The 26,165-nt window shown below is 45.4% G+C and overlaps 1 protein-coding gene across 2 annotated transcripts in view; it reads left to right on the forward strand.

Moving 5' to 3' along the window:
- Positions 1–4,618: 4,618 nt before the first annotated feature.
- SIL1 (SIL1 nucleotide exchange factor) overlaps positions 4,619–26,165 on the forward strand; it is a 208,087-nt gene continuing 186,540 nt past the window's right edge. The window contains exons 1-2 of one of the 2 annotated variants that reach the window (XM_032425063.1): positions 4,619–4,739; positions 5,206–5,340. The gene's annotated coding sequence lies outside the window, so the exon portion shown is untranslated. The remainder of the gene's footprint in view (positions 4,740–5,205; positions 5,341–26,165) is intronic. The other variant, XM_032425062.1, reaches the window with a different exon arrangement.

Genomic DNA, 26,165 nt, shown 5'->3' on the forward strand with positions numbered 1-26,165 from the left:
AGCTCACATCTAGGTTATACTCCATCTGCTCCCAATCTGGTTTCCTTAGGGTCTCTGATTGATGTCCAAGGCTACCCTCCATGTGTATGTTTTCATGTTTCCCTAGACACATCTAATTGTGTAATTATGTAAGAAATATATACGTGGCAAAGGGCATAGCATTAAGTGACATGTTCATATATGTGAACGCAGGATGTTTTCATTTATGTACATGTATAAACACATCTGTGCACTGTGTTTGACTCTGGATGTGTAAGCTGTATGCACAACTGTGGGTGTTTGTGCCAGGGTGTGGGGCTTGTGGCTAGTTTCCAGAGATGGCTGCCATGATACATCCCATCCCTCATGTTCTCCTTACAATATGATGTCAACTTCTTCCATAGAGAGATAATCTCCCTTTCCTTCTCCTTCAATGTGGACAGACCTCTGTGACTCCTTCAACCAATAGAACATGGCAGAAAAGATGCTATGTGACTTCTGAAGCTAGATCATAAAAATATCATGCACTTTTATGTTTTGTTCTCTTGGGCTGCTCATTGTTAGAAACCAGCTACCAAATTGTGAGGAGGCCAAGCAGCTGTTGGGAGAGGCCACTTGCCAGTGTCCTGGCTGACGGTACCAGTTGAGGTCCCAACCGACAGCCAGCATCAACTGCAGCCATGTGAGTGAGCATCTTGCCTTCAATGAACCATGCCAGCTGACAGTGCACAGAGCAGAGCTGATTCTTCCCTGCCAAGCCCTACCCAGACTGCTAAATAAATGATTGTTTTGGGATGCTTGGTCATGCAGCAGTGGATAACAGGAACAGGGTTTAGCCGTGTTCGCCCTGTGTGTGTGTTCCTGTGGTTCGCTGTCTTTGTGGGTGCCTGCATTTGTGTCAGATGTGTGTGTCCCTGAGTAGGGGTGTGGTTGAAGGTGTTTCTGGAGACAGAATCATGGTTCTTGGGGTTTTGCCCTGGCCTCAGTGGGAGCTGTTTGGTGAGAACCCTTTGAAATCTTGTCTGTCTTATAGGTCTCTTCTTTTGAGTGCTTTTCTTTTGAACTAGAGAAACCTGTTTAGCTGAGAGCAAATGCATCTTAAATTTACTGACTTTTCTGGCCGAAGCCCCCTGGAGCTGCCAAGGCCTTCTAGCAGGTTAGAGGCTGCCATACAGAGCCTCACATCCCTTTCACAGGGACTGTTTTGTTATTTTTTCTTTTCTGCTAATGAGGCCTTCAGAGATGAACCAGAAACAGAGGAAAATACAGTCACTGGGGTCCTTGATGTTTCCCGGAGTCGAGATACCTAGAATTCCTGAGTTCCCCCAAGGAAGCTGCTTATGTGGGCTCAGATGTGCCCAGATTTTAGTGTAGAAATCATCTGGTTTCTGCCCTGCCGTGGCTGCTGCAACCCACACCATCTGAGTGCAGCCCAGGAAGGAGAGGACCCCGGTTTAGAAGGGCAGTTCCTCTTGGTCTCCTTGGCAGTGCCCTTCAGCTTCTTGCTTCTTCTATGTTGGCGGCCCTACTCAGCTTTTCTGGCAACACTGAGAGCTCTGACTTCACATTCCTGTCCTCTCACTGCCTCTCGGGACCTCTAAAGTGCTATTGTCCAATAGAGCTTTCCATGATGACAGAACTGTTCTATAATCCGTGCTGTCTGATATGGTAGACATTAGCCACATGTGGCTCTTGAGCACTTGAAATGAGGCTACTGTGACTAAGGAACTGAGTTTTAAATTTTATTTCATTTTAATTAATTTAAATCTAAATACTACATGTGGCTATTGGCTAACATATTGGACAACATAGATCTGATGAGTTCAAGGAGTTTTTTTCAATCTGTAAAATGGGAATAAAATCTGCCCCCTCTGCCTCAAAGGGCTGTCTGGAGCAAACATGATGAATGGGGAAAAGATGTACTCACATAAGGGATTTGGAAAGAAAGACAGCAATGTGAACTGAGTGGGCTTCTTATAGCTCTGTTAATACTTCTGTTTTATAGTCCTTGTTGGACTGTGTTGATCTGATCTGTTTACATTTCTGTGTCTCTTATCTGACCATGAGCTCTTTGAGGGTAAGAACCCAGTGGGACTATTTCCCAGCTGTATCCCCATAGCCAATGGATGGTATGTAGCTTGGTATTCATATTCAAGTGAATAAAATGTCTGGAGTCCAGAAGGGATTTCTGGCAGCAGGATTTAAAGTGTATGGTAAGGGGCACCTGGGTGGCTCAGTTGATTAAGTGTCTGCCTTTGGATCAGGTCATGATCCCAGGGTCCTAGGATCGAGCCCCGCATCGGCCTCCCTGCTCAGCGGAGAGCCTGCTTCTCCCTCTCCCTCGCCTGCAGCTCTGCCTACTTGTGCTCTCTATCTCTCAGTCAAATAAATAAATAAAATCTTTTTAAAAAGCTGAGGGGGGGAGGGGTACAGAGAGGAGGAAGCAGGACAGGACAATATGGTGGTGAGACAGAGCTGGGGCTCTTGCCCCCCATGCTCAACATTCTAGGCCCATCCAGAGAGAGCAGGGAGCCGATTCCTGATACCAGGAATGCTTTCACACAACTGAGTATCAGGCTTATGGGAGCTTACTTGAGAATGGCTGATCAGAGGAGAAATGATCTACTCAACACATTTTGCTTGTTGAGGGAGGCTAGATTGATCATTTAAATCTCTGCCTAGCAGGGCTCTGGGGATGGATGCTGTAGTTCCCTTTGATTGATGGTGGTCAGGTTGAAGTTTATTTCTCAGGCTTTCTACCCTTCCAAGGTTCTGCTCCTCTGAGGAGTGGAAGAGGGATCTTCAAAGCTCTCCTATAAAGCTGCAAGAAGAGGTGGGTTTTTGTTTGTTGTTTACTTATTTAAAAGGAAATTTAAAACTTATTTCTGCCCAATTCCAAGAGTAATAGGAAACAGAGAAAAGAATTCTGTGATCCCACCACCCACTCTGTTCCCTGGACTTCAAACTTCCCACTTTTACAGTGGTCCTCCTTGTTTGCAAGCTGTGAAAGTAGGGGCTGTCTGCCTAGGCCTAGCCTTGCACACTGGTTTTAGCAGCTGAGGAGGCTTGAGCTCAGAGGTAGGTCTCCTGGGAAGGTGGTTCTCAGGTCTTTTCAAACTTTGGGGGACTAGCAGGACTCAGAATTTCCCTTCCCCACACACTTTACCTCGTTAGATCTGTCCCAAGAACGAAGCCAGGCTCCTGTGTCCAGCTGGACTCTTCTCTTGGCCCATGCATTTATTTATTCATTCTAACATTTGAGCTTATTATATTTATAGGCATATTACTCTTGTAGCACTTTGTTAATGTCTTTTTATAACTTGCATCAGGCTCGATTGTAATTTATATATTCATTCTGTGAATTACCATTGATGCACTAGATATTTTTTGAACATTTATTATTTATCCTCATGGTACTAGGCAGTGACACAAGCTAGAATTATTCCTGGGCTACTCTTGCTAGCCTCCTGGGTGTTCCATGGAAAAAGTGAGCTGATACCTGTCCTTTCCCACCCAGTCCCAGGAAAGTGACCTATGTAGACCTTTCTGAAAAAAACCTGGCACTTCCCACTCAACTATTGCCCAAAGGCTTGTTCTCCTTCCCTAGGCTACTAACCAAAGTTTGCTCACAGCTGCAAAGTCAATTTCCCATCTGTTTGAAGTAAACATAATCAAGAAAGTAGATCAACTGCTAGAAGCCCACATAATACACTGGAAATGGAAAAGAACTCGAGGCCGGTTGATTGTTTCCTCTCGGAGAATACCTGCTCTTTGGCGGAAGTTACTGCTTGTTTGGATTGTGGTTTTCTCCACTCCTGAATGTCTGGGAATCATTGTGTCTGGACTCTCAGGGCCTGAGGGAGCAGTCCATTTTACTAGTCAGATTAAACTACTCTGGTCAAGGGGTAGGTCTTATCATGGAAAGAGAAGGGGACTTTGGGAGGCACCCAAATCTGCCTTACATTCTCAGTTTTATGACTGTATGACCTTGTACAAGTTCTTCAACTTCTTTGAGCCTTAGCTTCCCCATCGATAAAAAGGGGATGACAGTTCTGATCTTTGGAAGTTATTAGAAGTAAACATATACGCAGCACCTGGCACATAAGAGATATTCAGGGGGTAGAGCAGAATTTGAGCTGTGGAGGACTATAACTTTGAAAATGATTGGTCGTTGTCAATTCACACAGTATATAAATATAAAAAATAAATGACTTGCTGGTGACCTATCCGCACGAATTTTCAAAGGACTATTTTTACTGCTCGAGACTCGGATGTATCCCATTTTCAGTGGCAACAGCTTGATTTATCTTTACTTCTCACGTTCTCTGGTTTCCTTCTGTTGTTCCTTCCGCGAGAAAGAAATTAGACTGTTGGGAAATCAGAGATGAAACTTCGAAGTCCCATTTTGATCTGGCTTGGAAGCAAAATCAGGTCCGTGGGGATCTCCTTCAGACGACTCTCACTCTGGCGGAGGGATACAGGGGAAAATCACTGCATCAGAGGTGACGCTAGAAGGCGGGACTTAGCAGAAGCGGGGAGAGAGGCGGGGCTTAGGTTTGCCAGCAGGAAAGGGAGGCAGGCGGCCGCACATCTTTCTGGAAGGCGGCAATTGGGCGAGACGGCGAGTGACGTAATAACTGCGCGCTCACAGCTTCAGAGGGTCGCCGCCGCGTCTGCGCATGGGGAGCTGGTTGCCGCTGCAGCCGCCTGGAATTGTGGGGGTTGTGTCTGCCCCTCGGCTGCCGGGCGGGAAGCCGAAGGTAGGGGCGGTGAGGGCCGCCCGGTCATGGAGGTGGGCGGGGGGCTCCGGGCGCTGTCCGAGCCTCCTCCCACCGGCGGCCCCGGCGCGTTCCCAGCACTGTACTAGGGTCCCCACACAGAACCCCCCCCCCCAAATACATCTCGTTCCTCCAAAGCGGGACGACCAAGTGAACCCTGGCCACAGCCCAGGAGTCGCCTTACCTACCTTTTCTGTTCAGGTCGTCTCCAGTAACTTTTCTGAAGTGCCAGGAGATGAGGCGGTGGGGATTCCGAGACTAGCTTTTGATTCTCTGTTTCATCTTCCTTCCCTGTTTCCTTCTCCCACCCTCAGTTTCTGCATTTAACCGCTTCTTTGTTGACATTCTGGTTCTTGGCCGAGGCCTCTATGTCTCTTCACCATATGGAATTGTCCTCTACCCGCGTCGTATTTCCACGCCTGACTTGTGTTTTCCTGTTTCCCGGTAGATGGAAGACTTGTCTTTGAAGTACGGATTTCAGACTTTGGTGTTTTTCAAATCACCTAGGAGGTTGTGTACATCCCTGGCCTCTACTCAGTGATTTCATTTAAAGTGGAATATGGGCACCTGCAGTGCTCCCCAGGTGATTCTCTTTCTGATGGTCCTGAAATTCTTGCTTTGAGAGTCTCTCCTGTAGAAGACTGGAGGGAATCCGTTGGGAAAGAACACCTAACACCTGGGAGGCCAGTGGGGGTTTCTTTGCCCTCTAAAAGCTAGAGGGATGTTTGTTGTCTTTAAAAAAAATATTGCCCCCCATATGTAATGTCAGTTTTCTACTAAAAAATTTAAAATATCTGGCATTGATTCAAGCTTGTGTGGCTTTCTGACCTCACTAAAACAAAACAAAACCACAAACTGCTTTGGGGGGATTGAAGGGGTTAGATTAACCCAGAGTAGGTAGGCAGTAGGAGAATGAATCTTACATGTTTGCGAAGAAAAGAAACTGATGTGTTTATAAACAGTAATAATGTTTGTTTTGACAGTGTAAAAGATGTTTTGTTTTATATCTGTGTGTCTTTTTAGCTCTCACTCCACCCAAGCTTTTTTTTTGTTGTCTGATAAAAATATAGCCAGATTTGGGGTTTGGACAGGATTTTGATGGGAGCCAGGGTCTGAGGATGTTAGGATTGATGTATAATATGGATTGTAAGTTGGTGTGTGGTTTCAGTTGAGAATATGGCTCTTAGGTTTTTAAGAAGGTGTTGCCACACCAGATTTATGTTTTTCTTTTGGTTGTTTAATGAATTTAATCTGCTAATTATGTGGTGTTATGATGAAATTGGCTACGGAAAAGACTTGTTGCCCCCATTTTACAGAGGGTGGGAATGGGGAATATATTAGTACAGCTGTGGTGACCCAGGAATGAAAAGTTGCCTTGTTCTTGGGTTCCTGCTTTCTTGACCTTTTCTGATGTCTTTGGAGACCAGTTATTCTCTGCAGAGGCCAACTTTGAGCGTTGGTGTGTTTCATTGACCCAATAAAAGGCTAATTAAGCGAAACTGAAAAGTTAACAACATGGGTTTTAAAATAAACATGCTAGAACTTTTTCATTGAGTGCTGTTCTCCTTTAGAGTGGTATGTGTAGGTGTGAGTGGTGGGAGTGTGGCCTTATTTAAGTGATATGTCATTGTCCAAAGCAGTTTTGAAAATCTATCTCTGAGATTGTCTTCAGAGACATTTTTGAGCCATGTTAGTGATCAGTTTCATTAATACATAAAACCATCTTTTGGTTTTTTTTTTTTTTTTTACCCCCAAGTGGCTTGGTTAAAGCAACCTTGTCACCTGACTTGTCTTCAGATGAGTAAAAAGTTCTTCTGAAGTGGACATAATAGATTTTTGGTGTGTGGTGAACATGTTTTGAATCTGTCACTTATTAGCCATATGACCTTGCACAAGTCACTTCTTAGGCTCAGTTTTCCACTGCATAAAAATGGGAATACTGGAGCACCTGCCTGGCTCAGTCAGTGGAGCATGGGACTCTTGATCTTGGGGTTGTAAGTTCGAGCCCTATGTTGGGTATAGAGATTACTTTAAAATTCTTTAAAAAAAAATGGGAATGCTTACTTAGAAGAATGGTTGAGGAGGAACACATTAATGACATAGGAATGCAGTAACCGTTTCTACCCTCAAAGAATGAAGATTTGCTATTAATGAGAACAGTTTATTATCTTTGTCGATTCATGCTCTGACCTCATCCTGCTTCTTGCCTTTTTTTCCCCCACTCATTTTCTGTCCTTTCCTCAGTGAAGCTGTGTTGCAGAGGCTGTCTGCCAGTCTCTTGGAGTAAGCCTCTTTTCAGGAGAGCTGATCGGAACATTCTTACAATGCTAGCTCCTTGGTCATGTATTCCTGGGGATGTTTCTTTGGGGCCACAGCTGGTGCTTAGCTCACGCTCTGTAGCACAGGCATCTCTAACTCCTGGATTTGGTGTCAATTTGGAGACCTGTCCTTGTGAGGCTAATCTTTTCTCTTTCTGAACAAGGGTGACTACTTTATCCTTCTCTGAGTCAGTCTTAAGCTGCAGGCCTTAGTTTTTCACAGCACAGAGCTTCTTATTTTAATTATATGTGGTCTAAAGGAGCAGTATCCTGCCCTTTTCTTCATGTTCTTTCACCAAGGGCTTCCCTACTGAGTAGGGGAGGAGGAGAATAGCCCCTTGCCATTCAGGTGGGGCTTTGGGTAACCCCTGATTCCTAGCATCAACAGTAATTGAGTTTGCCTTTGGAATAAGAACCTTGTAAAAGATAAAAGCTGCTCAGGACACGTGAAGATTCTCCCAGAATTTTACTGACTTAGGAAGGGTTTACACTTGGCATCCTTCCTTGTGCTATTTTCCACCTTGGAGACAGAATCGAGAAGCAACAGAATCATGTTCAGCACACACTTGTAGTTCCTTCAGGTTCCACCCGGTGGCGCGTGGGTAAGGGTGTGGTTGTGTTGGCTGGCCATGTCTGCTCTCATCCTCCTAACAGTGCCCTTGGGTTTGGTGTTTTAGGCTTTGAGATGTGTCTTAGTCAGTTATGGGCCGCTATAGAATACGATAGACTGGATGGCTTAAATAGCAAACATACATTTCTCACCGTTCTAGAGATTGGAAGTGTGAGATCAGGGTGCCAGTGTGGTCAGGTTCTTAAAGGTAGTGGGTCAGCTCTTTAGACATCTAATCAAGTGATTCTCAACCTTTTGTTCACTATCACCTTTTGAGACTTTTTCCCCTAATTGTCCCCTCCCCATGGAATTTTAATACCACAGATATACCATGTATCTACTTATACTGTGGCCCTTTGGAAGGCCATAAACTTACAATATCTAAGATTTTTCTTCCCGAAGAATCATTCCCTGCCCCGCTTGGGGGCGATACTGCCCTCATTGAGAATGCATGGTCTTACCTATATTCTCTCTCTAATACAGCCATCAAGGCATGTTTTATATCCAAAAGATCCAGCTGTTACCACCCCAACACCAGACTAGTAAAAGTGGGAGAACATTATCTCATCCAGTCTTCCAATCAACCTTGTAAAATAATTGGTATTACCCCATTTTACAGAAGAAAAAATAGGCTCAGTGAAGTTAAGTGACTTGGCCAAGGTCAAAAAGTTTGTTGTAGCCAGGCTTTCAACCCAGTTCTGACGCCACAGTGATTTCTTTTGCACTATGCTACCCTCCTCCTCTCAACATGAGCCTGCTCTCATCAGCATGATATTTGACTATTCACCTTATTTTCTTAAGGCCCTCCTAGGTGCCGGGTCCAGTGGAAGATACTGAGGACACTAAAGTGAGAAAGAATTCCTGCTCTTGAAGAGCTCACTAAGTTTTCCCAAGGTGTGGTGCCTTAGGTCTAGTTCCCTTGTTACCCATCCTGTTTGACTTCTCCTGAGATGGCTGGCAGTAGCTAAGGGCTGTCATGGAAAGATTTGAGGTAAAATCTTTGGCCTTTATAAGGATCAAAGCTGTGAATATGTCCCTCCTGGTTCCATTTGCCAACCAGCTGAGCTGTTTCTAATCGCTGAGCCTGTTGCCTAAAGTGTGTTGCAGGCCCAGGAAACTCCTTGGCCATTACATGTTTATAAGCATGGGGATTAGTAAGAATGCCATTTCTGCTTTACTTAATGATATTCCTTTTTTTTTTTTTTTTTAAAGATTTTATTTATTTATTTGACAGAGAGATAGAGCACAAGTAGGCAGAGCTGCAGGCAGAGGGAGAAGAAGCAGGCTCTCCACTGAGCAGGGAGCCCGATACGGGGCTCGATCCCAGGACCCCGGGATCATGACCTGAGCTGAAGGCAGCTGCTTAACCGACTGAGCCACCCAGGCGCCCCTTCTTAATGATATTCCTAATTCAGAGCAGAACTTGTTTTGTCCTTTTCTGATGTTACTTCATATTGTCTGCCTCAAAGGGGCTAGAATTGAGTTTAATCTTTACTATTTTTTTTTTTTTTTAAGATTTTATTTATTTGACAGAGGCACAGCGAGAGAGGGAACACGAGCAGGGGGAGTGGGAGAGGGAGAAGCAGGCTTCCCGCCAAGCAGGGATCCTGATGTGGGGCTGGATCCCAGGGCTCTGGGACCATGACCTGAGCCAAAGGCAGATGCTTAACGATTGAGCCACCCAGACGCCCCCAAGTCTTTACTATTTTTATTTTCTTCTAAATCTTGGACTTTTTAAAAACTTTTTTTTTTTTTTTTTTTAAGAGAGAGAGGGAGAGAGGAGGAGGGTAGGAGCAGAGGGAGACAGGGAATCTTAAAGCAGGCGTTATGCCCATTGCAGAGCCCAACTCCAGGCTCAGTCTCATGACCCTGAGATCATGACCCTAGCCGAAATCAAGAGTTGGACACTTAACTGACTGAGCCACCCAGGTGCTCCCCAAATCTTGGACTTCTGAAGTGTTCCATTTACCATCTGTTTCTCTGATGCCTCCTTGGCCTTACTTTTTCACAGCTGAGCCTGCTGTGTTGGCTCAGGTGTTCCTGGAAGTTGGGTAGTGTCTGATGGTTAGCCCATGTCACATGTCCTAGCCACAGAGAAATGGGAAGGGGTATGTTTCTGAGGTCTGCTTGCTGGCTGTGTCTTGACTGAGGGTGGTGTTGTGATTTTTAATTACCACTTATCATTCCAGGCAGAGGAGTATCACAGCAGTCAGTGAACTGATCCATGTCTAGCTACTTGACTTTCTGCAAGTAGTCTGCCTTTTCTGTCTTACAAAGGGGAGGAGTTCTAGAAACTGAAAGAAGAATCACAGATGTATCTCATTGGTCAGGTGAGGAATGCTGATACCAATGGACTTTTAAATGGGCATTTCTTTATGTCTGGGAATAGTTTCATGCTTTTGCCTCTCTCATTTCTGTGAGGCTCCCACAGGGTCAGCAGCCATCTGACCAAACTTGAGAAAACGAGCAGGCTTCAGTTCAGTGGAAGTAACATAAAGTAGGACAATTGGTACAGACAACATTGATTGGTCACACTTTGAATTCAGTTGGTAGTAGAGTTGGAAACTTAAGGGGCAGGATCCTAAGGAAGGTATTTAACGTTGATTTTGTGACTCTCCCCACTGCTGGTCATGGGGAGTTGGGTTTGATTGTATTCATGAAGCAAAGTCGCCATCCTTGGGCCCAGCTGCTAAAGTCTGAAATCATGGTGTTTATGGGCTGGAACACATCATCCTAGGGGTCATTATATCAATTTTATTGGGAACATGAGTGCAGGGTCTGGTTCAATTCCAAGGAATGGCTGTTGGTGGTTCCTTGGGTGAGTGAAGAGTCAGGAGGTTCCCTTGTGGTTCTGTCACCTTCCAGTGCTTGAGTTTTGTATTCAATGGGTTCTTATTTTACTGATGACAAAACTGAGTTCCAGAGAAGTGAAATGGGCTATATACCTTTTTTAGGGCCATCAGCATATTACTGGCAGAGCTGAGACTCAAGCCAGAGGACTCACAGAGGGTGGCCATAGAAGTTGTTAAAATTATTTAAAGCCTTATAAAGATGCAAGATGCCATTGCAGTTAAAAATCTCCAGGGAGGGAGAAGTCCCCGCCTCCACTGACTGCTTTATTCATTATCTTAAAACCTTCACTGGTGAGGTTTTTGGCTGTCATGCTGATTTCTTTCCTTTTCGTGTTGAAGTGTGTTTCCTCTTGATCTTACCCCAGAGGAAATAGATTTGAAGCTTCCCACTATTTTAGAAACAAAGAACAAGTGCTCAGGCCAGGCTGCTCTGAGGGTGTTCTGTAAAGAATGGGGCCAGTGCACCAGTGGACCTTATCTGGTGACCAAAGCAAACCCGTGATACATCACTAAAAGAAAAAGAGTAAGGGAATGAATGGTGTGTCAGAGTGGTTTAAGAACATTCTGGAGGGGCACCTGGGTGGCTCAGTTGGTTGGGCGTCTGCCTTTGGCTCAGGTCATGGTCCTGGGATTGAGCCTCGCATCGGGCTCCTTGCTCGGCAGGGAAGCCAGCTTCTCTTCTCCCTCTGTCTGCAGCTCTCCCTGCTTGTGCTCTCTCTCTCTGTCAAATAAATAAAATCTTAAAAAAAACCCACAAACATTCTGGAGTCAGCTTACTTGGTCATATTTTGCTGTTTACTTACTAGCTGTCAGGTCCTGGACAAGTTACTCATTTTCTCTAAGCCTTAATTTCATGATCTGTAGGATGGGACTAGTAATAGTTCCTCTTGGAACTGTCTTGAGAATTACTTGAGAGAATACATATGGAAAGTGGTTCCCCTGGCATAGTATAAGTGCTCTGTGTTATCACATGTCAACAACAGTAGTTTCTAATTCCTGACCCAAGACTTGGTTACAGGATAAGTTATGCTGACTAAGCCAGTGTTACCTTAACCATCACATCATTGTCGGTCTCCTTTGTTGTTGTTTTTTTTCTTTTTTTTATTATGTTGTGTTAATCACCATACATTACATCATTAGTTTTTGATGTAGTGTTCCATGATTCATTGTTTGCATATAACACCCAGTGCTCCATGCAGAACGTGCCCTCTTTAATACCCATCACCAGGCTAACCCATCCTCCCACCCCCCATCCCCTCTAGAACCCTCAGTTTGTTTTTCAGAGTCCATAGTCTCTCATGGTTCTCCTTTGTTGTTCGATTATTCATTATCAGGAGTCACAGCTGGCTCATGCTGAATAATAGTCACAAATAGCAAGGAACTTTGAAGCTTCTCTGCCATCTTCTTTACTTGGCTTAGTTCTTACCTTTCTGGGGCTGTCTTTAACTGGCTGTCGCAGCCAGTGGGCCCTGTTTCCAGGCTGTCCAGAGTCTGCCTGGGGCCCTTTGACAGTATGTTCTCCTTGTCTCTTGCCTTCTGCTCTTCAGCCAGACATGAAGCAATTAGCTCGTTATGGGAACTTTGACTTCTGTCACGGCTTTCTTCTGATTTGTATGCCCATTTCTGGTCCTTGTGAAAGGTCGGGGAGGCACAAACACACTGACCCGGATTTTGTGTTCAAGTTGACTCTTTCTCTTTGAGATTTACAACTGGTTCAGTGTAGCAGTGGGGATGGGAGTGGGGAAAAAGCCCCCGAAGCTACTACCCCTCATTATATTGCTCTCAAGCTGAGTTTCTAAAAAACCTGAGTACCGTCGTTACAGCCTGTGCCTTACTTCTCTGAATGAAACAAATAGGCCAAAACCTTATCATTGGGTGGGAAAACCAGTCTGAATTGGTTTAAAAAAAGAAAAAGAAAAATTAAAGAGTCTCTTCAAAGAAATGCTATTGTCTTGGGCGCCTGGGTGGCTCAGTTGGTTCGGCGACTGCCTTCGGCTCAGGTCATGATCCTGGAGTACCAGGATCTAGTCCCGCATCGGGCTCCCTGCTCAGCAGGGAGTCTGCTTCTCCCTCTGACCCTTCCCCCCCTCATGCTCTATATCATTTTCTCTGTCAAATAAATAAATAAAATCTTAAAAAAAAAAAAAAACCCAAAAAACAAAAAGAAATGCTATTGTCTTAAATTTTTTGGCAAGCCTCTGCAGTATCTTTCTTTCTTTTTTTTTTAAAGATTTTATTTATTTATTTGACAGAGAGAGACACAGCGAGAGAGGGAACACAGCAGGGGGAGTGGGAGAAGCAGGCTCTCCGAGGAGCAGAGAGCCTGACACAGGGCTCGATCCCAGGACCCTGGGATCATGACCTGAGCTGAAGGCAGACACTTAACGACTGAGCCACCCAGGTGCCCCTGCAGTAGCTTTCTTACCTAGTCTTAATGCTTCCCCTGTTTCCTGTAACTGCTCCTGAGGTATTATGGAAGGCTCCTCTTACACCTTACTTTGGTTTCCTTTAGGACATTGTGTACCACTGCCCCTTGGGGTCTTCCTAAATACAGTGCTCATTGGAGAACACTCATGCTTAGAAGCCTTCGGTGGCACCACCTGGCTGCTGCTGAGTACATTCTAAATGCATCCGTTGTCCAGGTGTTCCGATGTTCCGTGCCTCTCACGGTGTGTCCCTGTCCTACCACTTTAATTATATTCTCTACCATTACCCACATGTATCCTTTGCTCTTGATAGACTGGTCCATGTGGCCCTCTGAACATGCCTCATGTTTGTGACTTGGCCAGTTCTTTTGCCCAGAGGTCCCCTCTCCTTTGTTTCCGACTTAAACTGCACAGCTGTCTTCTTCAGTGAGCCTTGCCTGATACCTCCTCATCTGTATCCCCATAGCAACACTTTGATTATAGAATTTGGCATACTTTATCCTGGTTAGTTATTTTGTCTCTTATTATATGAGCTTCTCAAGGACATGGGCTATGCTTTATTTTGTGTCTCCAGCATAATGCTGAGTGTAACACGGACACCATAAACGTTTGTTGAACGAAGAAATACGTGAAAGCCTGAGAAATGGTAACAGTCCTGTTCAATTCCCAATTCTTTCCTGGAGCATTCCTTGAACCCTAGTCACAGTGAATCTGGCATGCTCAACTACCAGAGCCCTTGGTGTCTGAAGCAGTCCGATTCTGTAGAATAAGTCTCCTCTTCCCAAATGGATTAGAAATTCCTGGAGGGCAGAAAGTGCATCCCTCATTTCTCTTTGTGTACCCAGCCCCCAGCACAGTTCCTGGCACAAAGAGGGTGTTTAGTAAGTGCTTATGAATGTAGGAGTCCTGCTCTTTGTCAGCCGATGTGCCTACCTCAGCCTCCTCTGTCACTCACTGGCCAGGGGTCTCCAACTCGAAGGTGTTTTCAGGGTCAGGTAGGGAACAGTCAGCGTGAGCCACAGGGAATTGTGGGCCTGTGTCAAACTGGAGGGCTCCTGTGTTCCATGAAGGGCAGCTGCTGCTCAGCCTATGGTCGTGAGTGAGTGTGGCTCTAGTGTCCTTACCTTACATTACAAGAGAAGCGGGATTTTTATGTGAAATCCCCAGGGACTATGAAAGTACATCTGTGGTCCAGATTTGGCATCAAGGCTACCCATCTGTGATCTTTGGGTAGAGCCTGAAATTTGCATATTTAAGCTCCTTATGGAAGAAGAAAGGAAGCGGAAGACATAACCTGAAAGCTTTTGAGGGAGTTCTGTTGAAAGCCTAGGTTTGGTTGAGAGTGTCCTCTTTTCTGTGGGTAGTAACGTAGTCTCTTGAGCTAAGTCCTGCAGAGACCTCCTGTTTTGCTTCATCCTCCCTTGTATTCTGTCCCTAGAAAGATGGTGACCCAGGGACTTAGGTGATTTTTACCTTTTTGCCCAGCCTCTGCCGAGGCAGATTTGATGGTTCTTGCTTCTAGGCTACTTCTGAGGGTCTGGTGGTCAGTCTGGTTACAGACTGAGGTCCCAGGAATCATTCCTGTTAATGGCTTCTCTGAGAAGGAGTTCTGAATGAACCAGCACAAGTGAAAGGGAGGTATATTGTACAAAATTATTGCCTAAATGTGGTTAGCCAAGGGGCAAAGCAGTATAATAGCCAGGAGGGGATCTGTACCTCCATAGAGGCTTTTGCAGGGCAATATCTTACCCTCTGGCTGCCCTGTTCTTTTCATAGTCCCTAAGGCCTCTGGCAGAGCTTACTTGCTTGGCATTACCTTTTAGGTTTGAAGGTGTTACCACCATTGATACCTCCATCTGAGGCAGAAATAAGCTGATTGGATTATCTCTGGAAGAATACATGAGAAACTGAAAAGAGTGTTGTCTTTGGTGAGGGGCCCTGGGTGGCTGGGCAGTGAGGGGGAAGAGAGGCTTAATTTTCACTGCATACCTTTGTGTGCTTTTTCAAATTTGAGCTGTGCGCATATATTGCTAATATTTTATTTTATTTATTTTATTTTTTTATTTTTTTTTAAAGATTTTATTTATTTATTTGAGAGAGAGAGAATGAGAGAGAGCACATGAGAGGGGGGAGGGTCAGAGGGAGAAGCCGACTCCCTGCCGAGCAGGGAGCCCGATGCGGGACTCGATCCAGGGACTCCAGGATCATGACCTGAGCCGAAGGCAGTCGCTTAACCAACTGAGCCACCCCGGCGCCCCTATTGCTAATATTTTAAAAAATGTCCCTGGGCAGACTCAAGTGTGGTCTCCTCTTCAAATTCCACTCTGTCCTCACTTTATTCCTTAACTGTGGGTTCTCTGTAAACACCTAGAACCAGTAACTGTAGATTGTCCCTTGGAGGTGATAGCCTTGTTTTTCTGTTCCTCAGAAGTGTCTTAGGCTTTCTCAACCAGAGGTCTTCGGAATAACTATCAGGCCTAAAGTACGCTCAACATTTTACTGTTTATAAAAGGGCTTTCATGAGGTGCCTGGGTGGCTCAGTTGGTAAAGCGTCTGCCTTCGGCTCAGGTCATGATCCCAGGGTCCTGGGATGGAGTCCTGTATTGGGCTCCATGCTCAGCGGGGAGCCTGCTTCTCCCTCTGCCCTCTCCCTGCTCATGCTCTCTCTCTCTCTCAAATAAATAAAATCTTAAAAAAAAAAAAAGGCCTTCAAATAATGGATCTTTAAAACATCCCCATTTCACAGAGATGAGAAATTGAAGTTTAGAGAGTCTGAATTACTTATACTTACTGAGGGTTGTACGGTTAGGGTAGGGCTGTGACTAATCCAGGTAGCCTTACTTCATATTCCTGCTCCTTGCTCTTAGTGCTTATGTCAGTGAGGTAGTCTTCCCTTTTTGGAATTCTCTTACAGGTTTTCAGAGCTGTTTCTGTTGGGGCAAGAGTAGAGCTGTGGTGTTGTGCTTTATTTTTTCAGTTTTAGCTTTCACCTCTTCAGGACTCTCAGTGATATAGGCCTGTCTTCTCTGGAAAAAAGTGGTCAGTAATAGGTTTCTCCAATTTCTACTTAAGGTAGACTAATGCTTCGTTGGAGCGGTATCTTTTAGGGAAGCTTGAATTAACAGTTTTCTTTTTTCTTTTCTTTGCTGAGTATTATTGCTGCTGTTAGGCAAAGGGCTTTGTTTCTAGGTTACAAATCTTTTTAGCAAAGAAGTAAGTGTGGAATAGAACTGGAAGGACTCATGCTGTTCTTGGATATAATTTAATGCTCCACATCCCAGAGAGAGTAAACATTGTAAAGTACGCAAGATGGGTTTGGATTAATATCCTGACAACATATGGCTTGGCATGTAGGGCACTCCTGGGAGACCTTCCTCACCATACATTGCCTGCCTTTGCCGGGTGGCCCCTTCCCACAGGTCTTCCCAGCAGCTGTTGTGCACCTGGGTGAATCATCAGCTTTCCTAAGCTTTGAGGTCGGGGGGAACAATGTTAACTATTGAAAGCCTTCACATGGGAGGTGAAATAAACAGACAACCCTGGGAGACTGTGTTTTAGTACTACTTAGCTTCCCCTGAGTTTGTCCAGGGTATTCACTTCGATTAGAAACACTGGCTGATCCTCACCACTGGTCTCTTCAGAATACAACCCTGAAAATCATCTTGCCCTTTCTGCTCTCCTGCCACTGGCATCATGGGTATATAAGGTCTCTGAAAGCTCTAGAGAGGTGGTGGGCAACATGGAAGAAAGGCTCAGTTGCTTCTAAAGACCAAGCAGAAATCCTTCATTTTTTTACCTTTCCTATTTCTACTTAAATCAAAATTAGGTTACCTTCAAAGAAAGTTCTGTACATTACTGACAGAGCTCAGAGTGGGAGAGGCCCTTGGTACCTCCTTTGCAATCTCCGAAGAGAGCTTGTTGGGGGCTTGTAGAGATCATGCCTGGGTTTTCTTTTGCTCCCCCAGCCCTGACCTACACTGTGCCAAGAGAGTTGCCTCAGCTGATGGCTTGGTCACTGGCTGGCAGCTTTGTGGGTCTGGAAACTCAGCCAGTTCCCCCAGGTTTAAGTTCCCGTGGGCTCTCTCAAGCACATGAAATTCATGAGCCCATTCAGCTATAGTTCCAGTTAACTAATTAACTCTAAGAAACATGCCTAGCAAGTTGACTTGTGTGGACAGGCGGGTTAGTTGTCTCCTCTCTAGATAAGGTTAGCTGGAAGCCAGCTCACCCCTGGAGGAAGTCAAGGTGAAATAGGTGGAAAGCTCTTGGCTGTAGCATCAGATATATCCAGATTTAACCATGTACTAGCTATTAGACTTAAGAGAGTTATTTAATCTGTCCCTTATTGCTTCATCTGTAAAACTCCCTGAGCTTTTCTGGTATGCACACAGTATGCATTCAGTATATGTTTTGTACCATTTATTCACTTCTTCCCTCTCTCTCCTCACAGCATTGTACTTTTAGGGCTATATCTGTAGTCTGACCAATAAATTGCTTGCTGTATTTTAGGGCTATATCTGTGTATCTGCAGGCTATTCCTGTTACTGTCTTGGGGCTCCAGAAGTTTCTTTCAGAGAGACTGAATTTAATTCTCTGGGTACCTTTTGGTGTATTCTTCACAGACCACAGCCGTTTTTTTACCGCAGGTTACAGTAGGAACAACTAGATTCTAGCTCTCATCAGTTGGTTCCAACCTAAGGAGTCTTTGTGGTTACCATCCAAGCTGCAGTTCTTTGTAAAGACCCGCTTACGTGTCAGATACTGCTTGGCTATGGGAATTTAGCGGTGAGTGAGATAGGGTCTTTGCCCTCAGTAATACCTCTCTAAACCCATCCTTGGTTGGGCTACTTCTTTGGGTGACTAGTCTTGTTCGTTCTTTGTTGATTCATACTGACTTGCTTCTGAGAGAGTAATCTTCTCCCTAGACCTAGGGGACAGTGCCCCTTTGTGCAGCCTGGGCCTTGCCTGCTGGCTTGCCTGCTCTCAAACAATGAGAGCAGCGTGCTGAGGCTGGAGGAGAAAGCCCCGCAGGCTACTACTGCCTCGGCCACACATGTCCCGAGAGCCTGTGCTTGGCACTCTTGAATGTTCCTTTTCTCCTTGCACATAGATTATAGTGTTCACTGGTAATTTAAATTTCAAAAACCTTCCGCCACCCCTCTCTGCCTTAAAAAAAAAAAAAAAAAAAAAGGCTCTGTGTATTACAGGGTGGAGAACAAAGCAGGCCAACCCTGGTTTCCCGGTGGGGTTTGTTTGATCACGTGTAATATTCTGCAGTCATAGGATATCCCATCTTGCTCTACCTTGTTTGTCATAAATAGTGTGGCGGGTAGATTTAGGGGCTTTGGCTGACAGGAAGTTGTACTTCTCCACTTTGGACTCCAGACTGCATTCTGGCCCCTTGTGGGCTCTGTATATAGAAGGCCCAGCAGCCAGGTTGATGGATTTCTCAGTTTCAAAATAGGGGCCTGAGGATAGTCCTCTGCTCTATCCTTCTCTCTCTGTTGCCAGTTTTCCTGGCAGTTGGCAAGAAGTGTGTGCAGGGAAGCAGGCAGAATTGCTCTCTGAGAACCATTTATTTGAGAACTCCCAGCAGAAAATTGCATTTGCCTCTCCTCCTGCTCTTTCTGTGGTATGTGGTCTTGTGATTCGGTACTGCTTGTTCCTGTGCCGTACGGAGGCCTGAGTATGACTCCTCTAGCCCTGTTGGGGTTTTCATCAATAAATTGCTTGCTGACTGGTCTTTCCCCTGAATTCCATCACTTTCCCAGGAGCAAGGGGGTGTGTCAACATTTGGGGACCTATTTGAGCCTCTCTTTCTGGCACTGTGGCCACTGGAACCATGGTGGCTGAGCCCAGATGAGCTGTGTTTCCCACTGCTGCTGGAGCTGGGCATTGGCTACAGTTGGATTTAGCTTTAACAGTCACACTAGAGGCTTGGTTGGAAAGAAAAGAGCACTGCATAATTATTGCTTATGTACCAGTTAAACCTATCAGCCAACAGATGTCAAGTGCAGGAAAAAAGTGCAATAATGTTATTATAATGGCATAATAGTTATCATTATAATAATCAGCTGGCATAGCTTTTGATAAGAGGCAGATCCTGAAAGGAGTGCAGGGGGAAGGGTTAACCTTGAACTACGGCACAATGAAGGGGTGCTTCACCTTGTAGGAGATGCTGTGTGAATGTGTGTGATTCAGGTATGGGGTTGATGCCCTTTCTGCACAGCTTGAGGTGGTGTGGAGACTTCCACTGGGGTTGTCTGCCCTGCGGGTATTGTCTTTCTCATGGTGCCAGGGAACACCTGCCATCCTTTGGTTTAAGGTGCCCTGGGTTGCAGGATTACCATTCCAAGCACCAGGCACCGGTGGGTTCTCAAAAAGGCAGAGATTTCATCCCTGTGGATCCATTTGGAATTTTCAGAAAATCTAGCCTCATCCCCATTAGCTACAAATGATGAACTCCCCTCTCTTTAGCGCACTGTACTCTGTACCTAGGGTGTGGTGGTGTACCTCAGCTACGTACATGCTTATTGTGGTGGAATGTGCTCATGGAAGACAGCCTTTCCTTACCCAGGGAGCTCCATTCTGGTAAGGAGGTGGTGAAGGGGTGGGGAGCAGAGCTGGGCTCATGGGTCACCCACAGAGGCAGCTCTAGGGTAGGAGAAGAGTCTTTGGATTCAGGCAGACTTGGGTTGTCTCCTGACCTCGCCGTTCACTAGCTGTTACACAACCTTGCTGAGCCTCAGCTGCCCCTCTGTGTGTGTGTTCATTTATTTCTCACTGTTTTTCACTACCAGTCCTGTCTCTGAAGTACCTGTCACTAAGCAGTTCTCAGTAATTGGTTCTTCTCCTACCCCACCCTGCCCACCTACCCTAAAGAGTAGAATAAGAAAGAAGGGACAAGACCCTCCTGCTTCCTTAGGGAATTGAGGCTTTAATCTGAGCTTCATGTGAGCTTTTTCAGGCTTTGGGGTTTTTGTTCAGAGCCATACTAGAATTCCTCTGGAGCTGCCTCATTGGGGGAGATTTTGATATTTAATGTTTGGGCAAATCTCTGCCTTATCCAAGGAGTGAAAGATGGTGTTCAAAATCCCATTCAGGGATTTTCTGCTTCAGCCCCTTGCAGTCTTTATCCCCTCCCCTTTTTCCTTTGGGTGGGTCACTTGGGGGCACTGCCTGCTTTGAGGACCATTTGTTTTTTGAAGAAACTGTTAGTTGTTTGGCTTAGTCTCTTTACTGAGTAGAGATTTTTGTGTTTCCATCTGCCTGGGCCTTTCCTGTGGACTTTTATTTTGGAAGTCTGGAGCACTCAGACAAGGTGATATCTTTTTAGACTATTTTTGGCTGTAGGCCAGCTTATCACTATGGCTACCACCTGCCTGAAGAATGGCAGGACATCAGCAGTCACTTCTATCAGAAATTTGGCAAAGAGGAAGGGCAAAGGGGAAAGAACAGTTTGGCTTAAGGTCACAAGGGGAGAACAGCTTCTCTAAGCAGAACCTTTTTTTAAAGCTTTTATTTATTTATTTGACAGAGAGAGACACAGCAAGAGAGGGAACAGAAGCAGGGGGAATGGGAGAGGGAGAAGCAGGCTTCCTGCCGAGCAGGGAGCCTGATGTGGGGCTTGATCCCAGGACCCTGGGATCATGACCGGAGCCGAAGGCAGATGCTTAACGACTGAGCCACCCAGGCGCCCTCTAAGCAGAACCTTTTGATTTGGACAGAACTTCATTTCCCTTCTCTCTGGAATTTTGTTCTTTCTGTCAACAGACATAAATAGGACATCCTTTACCCTCCAGACACTATGGTAAATCCTGAGTCATGACCAAGTCATATGTATTTCCTCCTTAGGGTGTATTGATGAATATAGACATTAATAAAATTATAATCACGCATAAATGTAAAATTACAATTGTAATAAGTGTGTTGAAAGAAAGGAATGTGATACCATAAGAAATAGGACAGATTTGACTTGTTCCTGGGGTTGAGAGGGTATCAGGGAAGACTTGCTAGAAAAAGTGATCTTTGGTTTAAATTGTTAAGAACAAACATGTGTTTACTGAACAACTTGACATGAGGTTGAAAGGTGTTTCAGGCTGAGGGCCCAGCTTTTACAAAGCCTCTGGAGTGGGGTTGGGGGCAAAGAAGTGGCTTCTGTGAGGTGCTGAAAAAGTGGTTGGAGCACAGACAATGAGAGGAGATGGATGCAAGATAAGGCTGGAGGGATTGGCAAGGGCAGGCCTGGTCAGCTGTGGCAAGGTGTTTTGTATTTACCTGGAGAGCACGGAAGCCTTTGGAGGGTTGTTAGTCATGGTGGTGAGATGATTGGATTTGCAGTGTGAACAGATCACTCTGTCAGATGGTACACTGGATGTATTTTGATGAGGGAGTGAGAATGAAGATCAGAAAAGGAGCATTACTGTGATAGGTGATTTGTTTTCCTTTAGTCACCCAAATGGTAATTTTGAGACTGACCCCCCCGAAGTGTTGCTAGTCAGTGTGTTGTTGGGGCCACCTGGCCACACAGCAGACATGGTGGCTCAGGGTGCTGGCATTTGGAATCTTTCCACCTTCCCGGAAGAAGGCCTGGAGGTTTCAGGCCTGTCACTTGTTAACATCTGACAGCTACAGAGCCCTGTGTTAACCTGTTCTCTTGCTGTCCCTCTGTTGGCTGTCACTGCTGGGCAAGAGCTACCCCTTGCGCTTTGGACCACTTAAGCCACTGACATGGGCAACTACCTGAAATGTGATGTGCCAAGTTAGCAAAGCCAGCACCTGCGGTTTATGTAACATTCAGTTCTGGTTGATGTAGGCGTGCACATGTTCTCTCTTGGCAGCAGCCAATGTCTGGAAGGCTGGAAATGGGCTGTCGTAGCTCTTGCTACTGTGTAGCTAGGAAGACTGAGGTACAGGAGAGACCTGGAGTGGAAAGAAGCCTGGGTCAGAGTCACATGCTGTCAGACCAAGTGTTAAATGCATGGTGGGTGGTTTCAGACTGTAGACCAGAGCCCTTCCTCAGTGGTGCTGTAGCCTTGCCCACTGTTCCTTCACATACTCAACTGCAAGGCTGTGTGGCACAGTGGTTAGGAGCATGGCCCTTGAACTTGGGCAGACTTCAGGTAGAATCTTAGCCTCACCACTTGGAAGCTGTGTGACTTTAGACAAGTTACTTCACTTCCCTGATTGATAGTTTTCTTAGCCCTAACTGGGGAATAATCGTACATCTACCTCACAGGGTTAATTGTGAAGTTTTGTGTGTTTTTTTAAGATTTTATTTTTACTTATTTGACAGAGAGAGACACACAGCGAGAGAGGGAACACAAGCAGGGGGAGTGGGGGAGGGAGAAGCAGGCTCCCACCGAGCAGGGAGCCCAATGTGGGGCTCGATCCCAGGACCCTGGGATCATGACCTGAGCCGAAGGCAGACGCTTAACGACTGAGCCACCCAGGCGCCCCAATTGTGAAGTATTAATGAGAATATATGAAAGGTGCTTAGGTTTGTTCACAGGGTAAATACTGAATAATTATAGTTAAGGTTTGTCTAACTTTTGTTTTATTATCTGTCTTCTGTGTGCTGGGCCCCATGCCGGTAATGGAATGAAGATGTGATCTTGGCCTTGATGTGCTCAGTCTTGTCATTTTTGCTGCTTTTGGTCTTGTTCTGTGTGGTCATGGTTCAGCAAAACAAGGAGGTCTCCTGGGGGTTTCTTAAAGGGGATCCAGATCAGATGTCCACTTGGTGATGCTATCTTCTCTGGGCCTTCTCTTCTGTGGCCCTGATTCCAGTTTGTTTGCTGCTTGGCTGTAGAGGGTGCTCAGCTTCTGGGCGGGGGGAGAGTACCCCTACTTCCTACTCAGCCTGCACCATCTGAAACAGCGTTCTCTTTTTGCTGCCTCATGAGTGCCCATTTCTAGTAGTGAACATCCCTGGATTCTCTGGTTGGTTCCTTAAAACATTCAGTTGCTGCTGTTTCTTTTCTTTTGTAAAATACTGTGTAAGATGGTTGACCTAAAAGAGACCATGAAAAATAAGCCGGGTTGTATTTTTGTAAAGGTTTGTTTAGTACTGAGTCACTGAAGTAGAATACTCCCCAGTGGTCTCAGGGGGAAGTGACCTTTGTAATGGGATTGTTTTTTTGTGTGTGTGTGAAGGTGTTGGGGAAGGTTAATTTGATTCATTTGATTTCTTGGTGGCGGTGGTGAGGGTGGGTGAATGAATGGGAAGAAAGGACAAAACCTTTAACAGTCTCCAAATTGGAGCCTATATTGGCTGAGAAGATGAGAGGATGTGTTTATCCAGCGTGTCTAGAGCTGGGTGTGTAGGCCCTGACCTGTGCCCATGCTTTCTTACTTATTCATGGTGGTGGAGACTGCCATGATGAGTTTATTTGTACCTTCATTCACTCACCATTTATGTGTATTGCATATTGTAGAAGGGAATGGAATTCGACTTCTGTTAATTGATAGCTTTTGACCTTTCCTGGTACTTCTGTGACTCAGTTTTCTCATGTGAATAAACGCGTACTGGTACCTCCTGGAGCAGTTAGGATGAAATGAGATAATGCACTGCAGGTTTCTGGCACATGGTAGATACCTCCGAATGTAAGGATTATCACGTCTTCCAAGAATTCAAACCCCATCTGGGAGAAGAGCCACAGATGGGACTATAGGTGCTGAGAAAGGCTGTCCATGGCCTGGAACGGTGAGACTGGATTTGGCTTGTTAGGGAAGGTTGCCAGGCATGGTATTTGGAGTCACGCCCCAGTCTGTGTCCCTCACTGGGTTAAGGTGAGTGACTGCTTCAAGTAGAGCAGAAAGCAATGGGCAGAAGGCTTGACAGGTAAACCAGAAGTGTTGTCTCTCTTCCTCCTGTCAGGGAAGAGGGTAGAGTCATTAGAACAAAGTGGCTGGGAACCCCGTCTCTTCTGAGTCAGACCAACCTGGGTTCCAGCTCTGGCTCTTCCACATACATGCTTTGTGGCCTTGGGCAAATTGCTTCCCTTCCTCTCTGAGCTTTGGTGTCCTCATCTGTAAAATGGAAATGATAATATCTACTTCGAGTGTTGGGTGAGGTTTAAATAAAACAATGTGCAGCGTCTTTCACATAGTACATCTTCATAGATAATATTCTATCATAGCACTGATAGATTACAAACCAATTAAGCATTTTTCTTGGGAAATTAAACTCTTCTATATTTCTGTGGCCAGATAAATTTTTTGAAAAGTCAGTCTACACCTTGGATTCAGTGATCAGCTCACTTCAATAAGTTCTTAGGGAGTATGTCACTCCCCCCTTCCTCACACCCTCTGCTGGCTTAGGGTCTTGTCCTTAGAATAAAGTCCCAGGGGCGCCTGGGTGGCTCAGTCGTTAAGCGCCTGCCTTCGGCTCAGGTCATGATCCCAGGGTGCTGGGATCGAGCCCCACGTCGGGCTCCCTGCTCGGCTGGAAGCTGGCTTCATCCTCTCCCACTCCCCCTGCTTGTGTTCCTGCTCTTGCTGTCTCTCTCTCTGTCAAATAAATAAATAAAATCTTAAAAAAAAAAAAGTCCCAACTCCTTACCCTGATTACAGGCCATTCGTGAACAGATCCCGGCCTGCCTTGGCAACCACGTGTCCTAACTCGGCCCCTTGCCTTGTATGTTTTCACCACAGTGACCTTGTACAGAGGGCCTTTGCTCCAACTGTACCCTCGCCTGGAATATTCTGCCTTTATGTTCACTTGATCGGCTCCTTGTCATTCATATCTCAGTTCTGCTGTTACTTAGGAGAAGGGGCCTGCCTTTCCTCTGTTATAAAGTAACTACTTATGTCACAGTTAACATAGACATCTGATATTTTTCTTGTTTGTTTGCTTCTTGTTGATTCTCTGTTTTCCCTCCACCAGAATTAAGTTCCATGAGACTAGGGACCATGTCTGTCATGTTCACAGCTGTATTCACAGAGCTAGGAACAGTGCCTGGCTCATAGTAGATGATCAAACATTTGTTGAATGAATGAGCTTGTGAATGAGCATGGATTCTGTTATTACTCAGACTGGTTACACAGGTGTTCATATTCATACTGCTTTGTTTCGTAAATAAGTGAAACTGAGATGACTTTTCTTTCTTGTTCATGACTTAAGTGTCTCCCCCTTCCCCCATTAATTGGAACCTTCTGAGGAGAGGCAGTTTTCCCTGGCTTCAGTTTATGTGGCTCTCTTTCTTCTTGTCATTTTGTTATTGGAAAGGGGAGTTTGTGGTTGCTGGACTTCGGGCATTGATTTTTAAGTGTTCTCAGGAAGCAAGCTTTAGCGCATTTGCTTGGAATAAAACAAACATGAAAGCTCACCAGGACATGGCAAATTTATCTTACTCTGATTTTCTACTGACACTTTTTGCAATACTGCATAAGTTTTTAGACAAGGACATTAGAGAAGAATTGACAAATTGACACTGGCCAGATAGAAACAAATTCACAAAATGTGAGTGAGTAACAAGGTAAGACATGGAGAGGTCAGAGTGGGATAATGCTGCTTTCTGGCAGTGGCCTGGTTTTTCATGGGTAATAGTAATTGTATGAGTAAGACCCTAGACCGGTTAACTGTTCCCTTGGCAGAGGGCCTGTAACCTAGGGAACTGGAGGGGGGGGTGGTTGCTCAGGAAGAGGTGGAACTCCAGCCACCTTTGTAAATGTTTGGGTCCTAAATGTGATTAGTCCTCAAAGACTTGGTCTTGAATTGAGAGAATAAAGTCCCAGGCATGGATATGAGCAGGAGAGGGTGTCTGGAGCAAGGTGAGCCAGCAGGGATGGGCTTATATTGCTTAAAAGGTTTTGTGTGCATTGAGAACTGGAGCTCTGTAGGTACTAGTCTACTCATTTCCAAGGTCCCTTTCTCCCACCTAAAGCTGCCTCTAAGCACGTGGTTATCTTAACCTGTCTTAGGTATTGTTGACTTTTCCCCATTGATGAAGCTCTCAAAGAAAAGACCCTGTGACAGCCTCCTTGTCAGCTGTGTCCTTGCTTATTTTCCTCCTTTGAAGGACTTAGCCTTGTGGTTAACTCAGGGTATTTGGTCACTCTGGCAACTACCTTAGAGTCTTTTTTTTTAAGATTTTATTTTTGGGGCGCCTGGGTGGCTCAGTCGTTAAGAGTCTGCCTTCGGCTCGGATCGTGGTCCCAGGGTCCTGGGATCGAGCCCCGCATCGGGCTCCCTGCTCAGC

This window comes from Phoca vitulina, unplaced genomic scaffold, assembly GCF_004348235.1.
Source record: "Phoca vitulina isolate PV1807 unplaced genomic scaffold, GSC_HSeal_1.0 scaffold32, whole genome shotgun sequence".
Classification (NCBI taxonomy): Eukaryota; Metazoa; Chordata; class Mammalia; order Carnivora; family Phocidae; genus Phoca; species Phoca vitulina.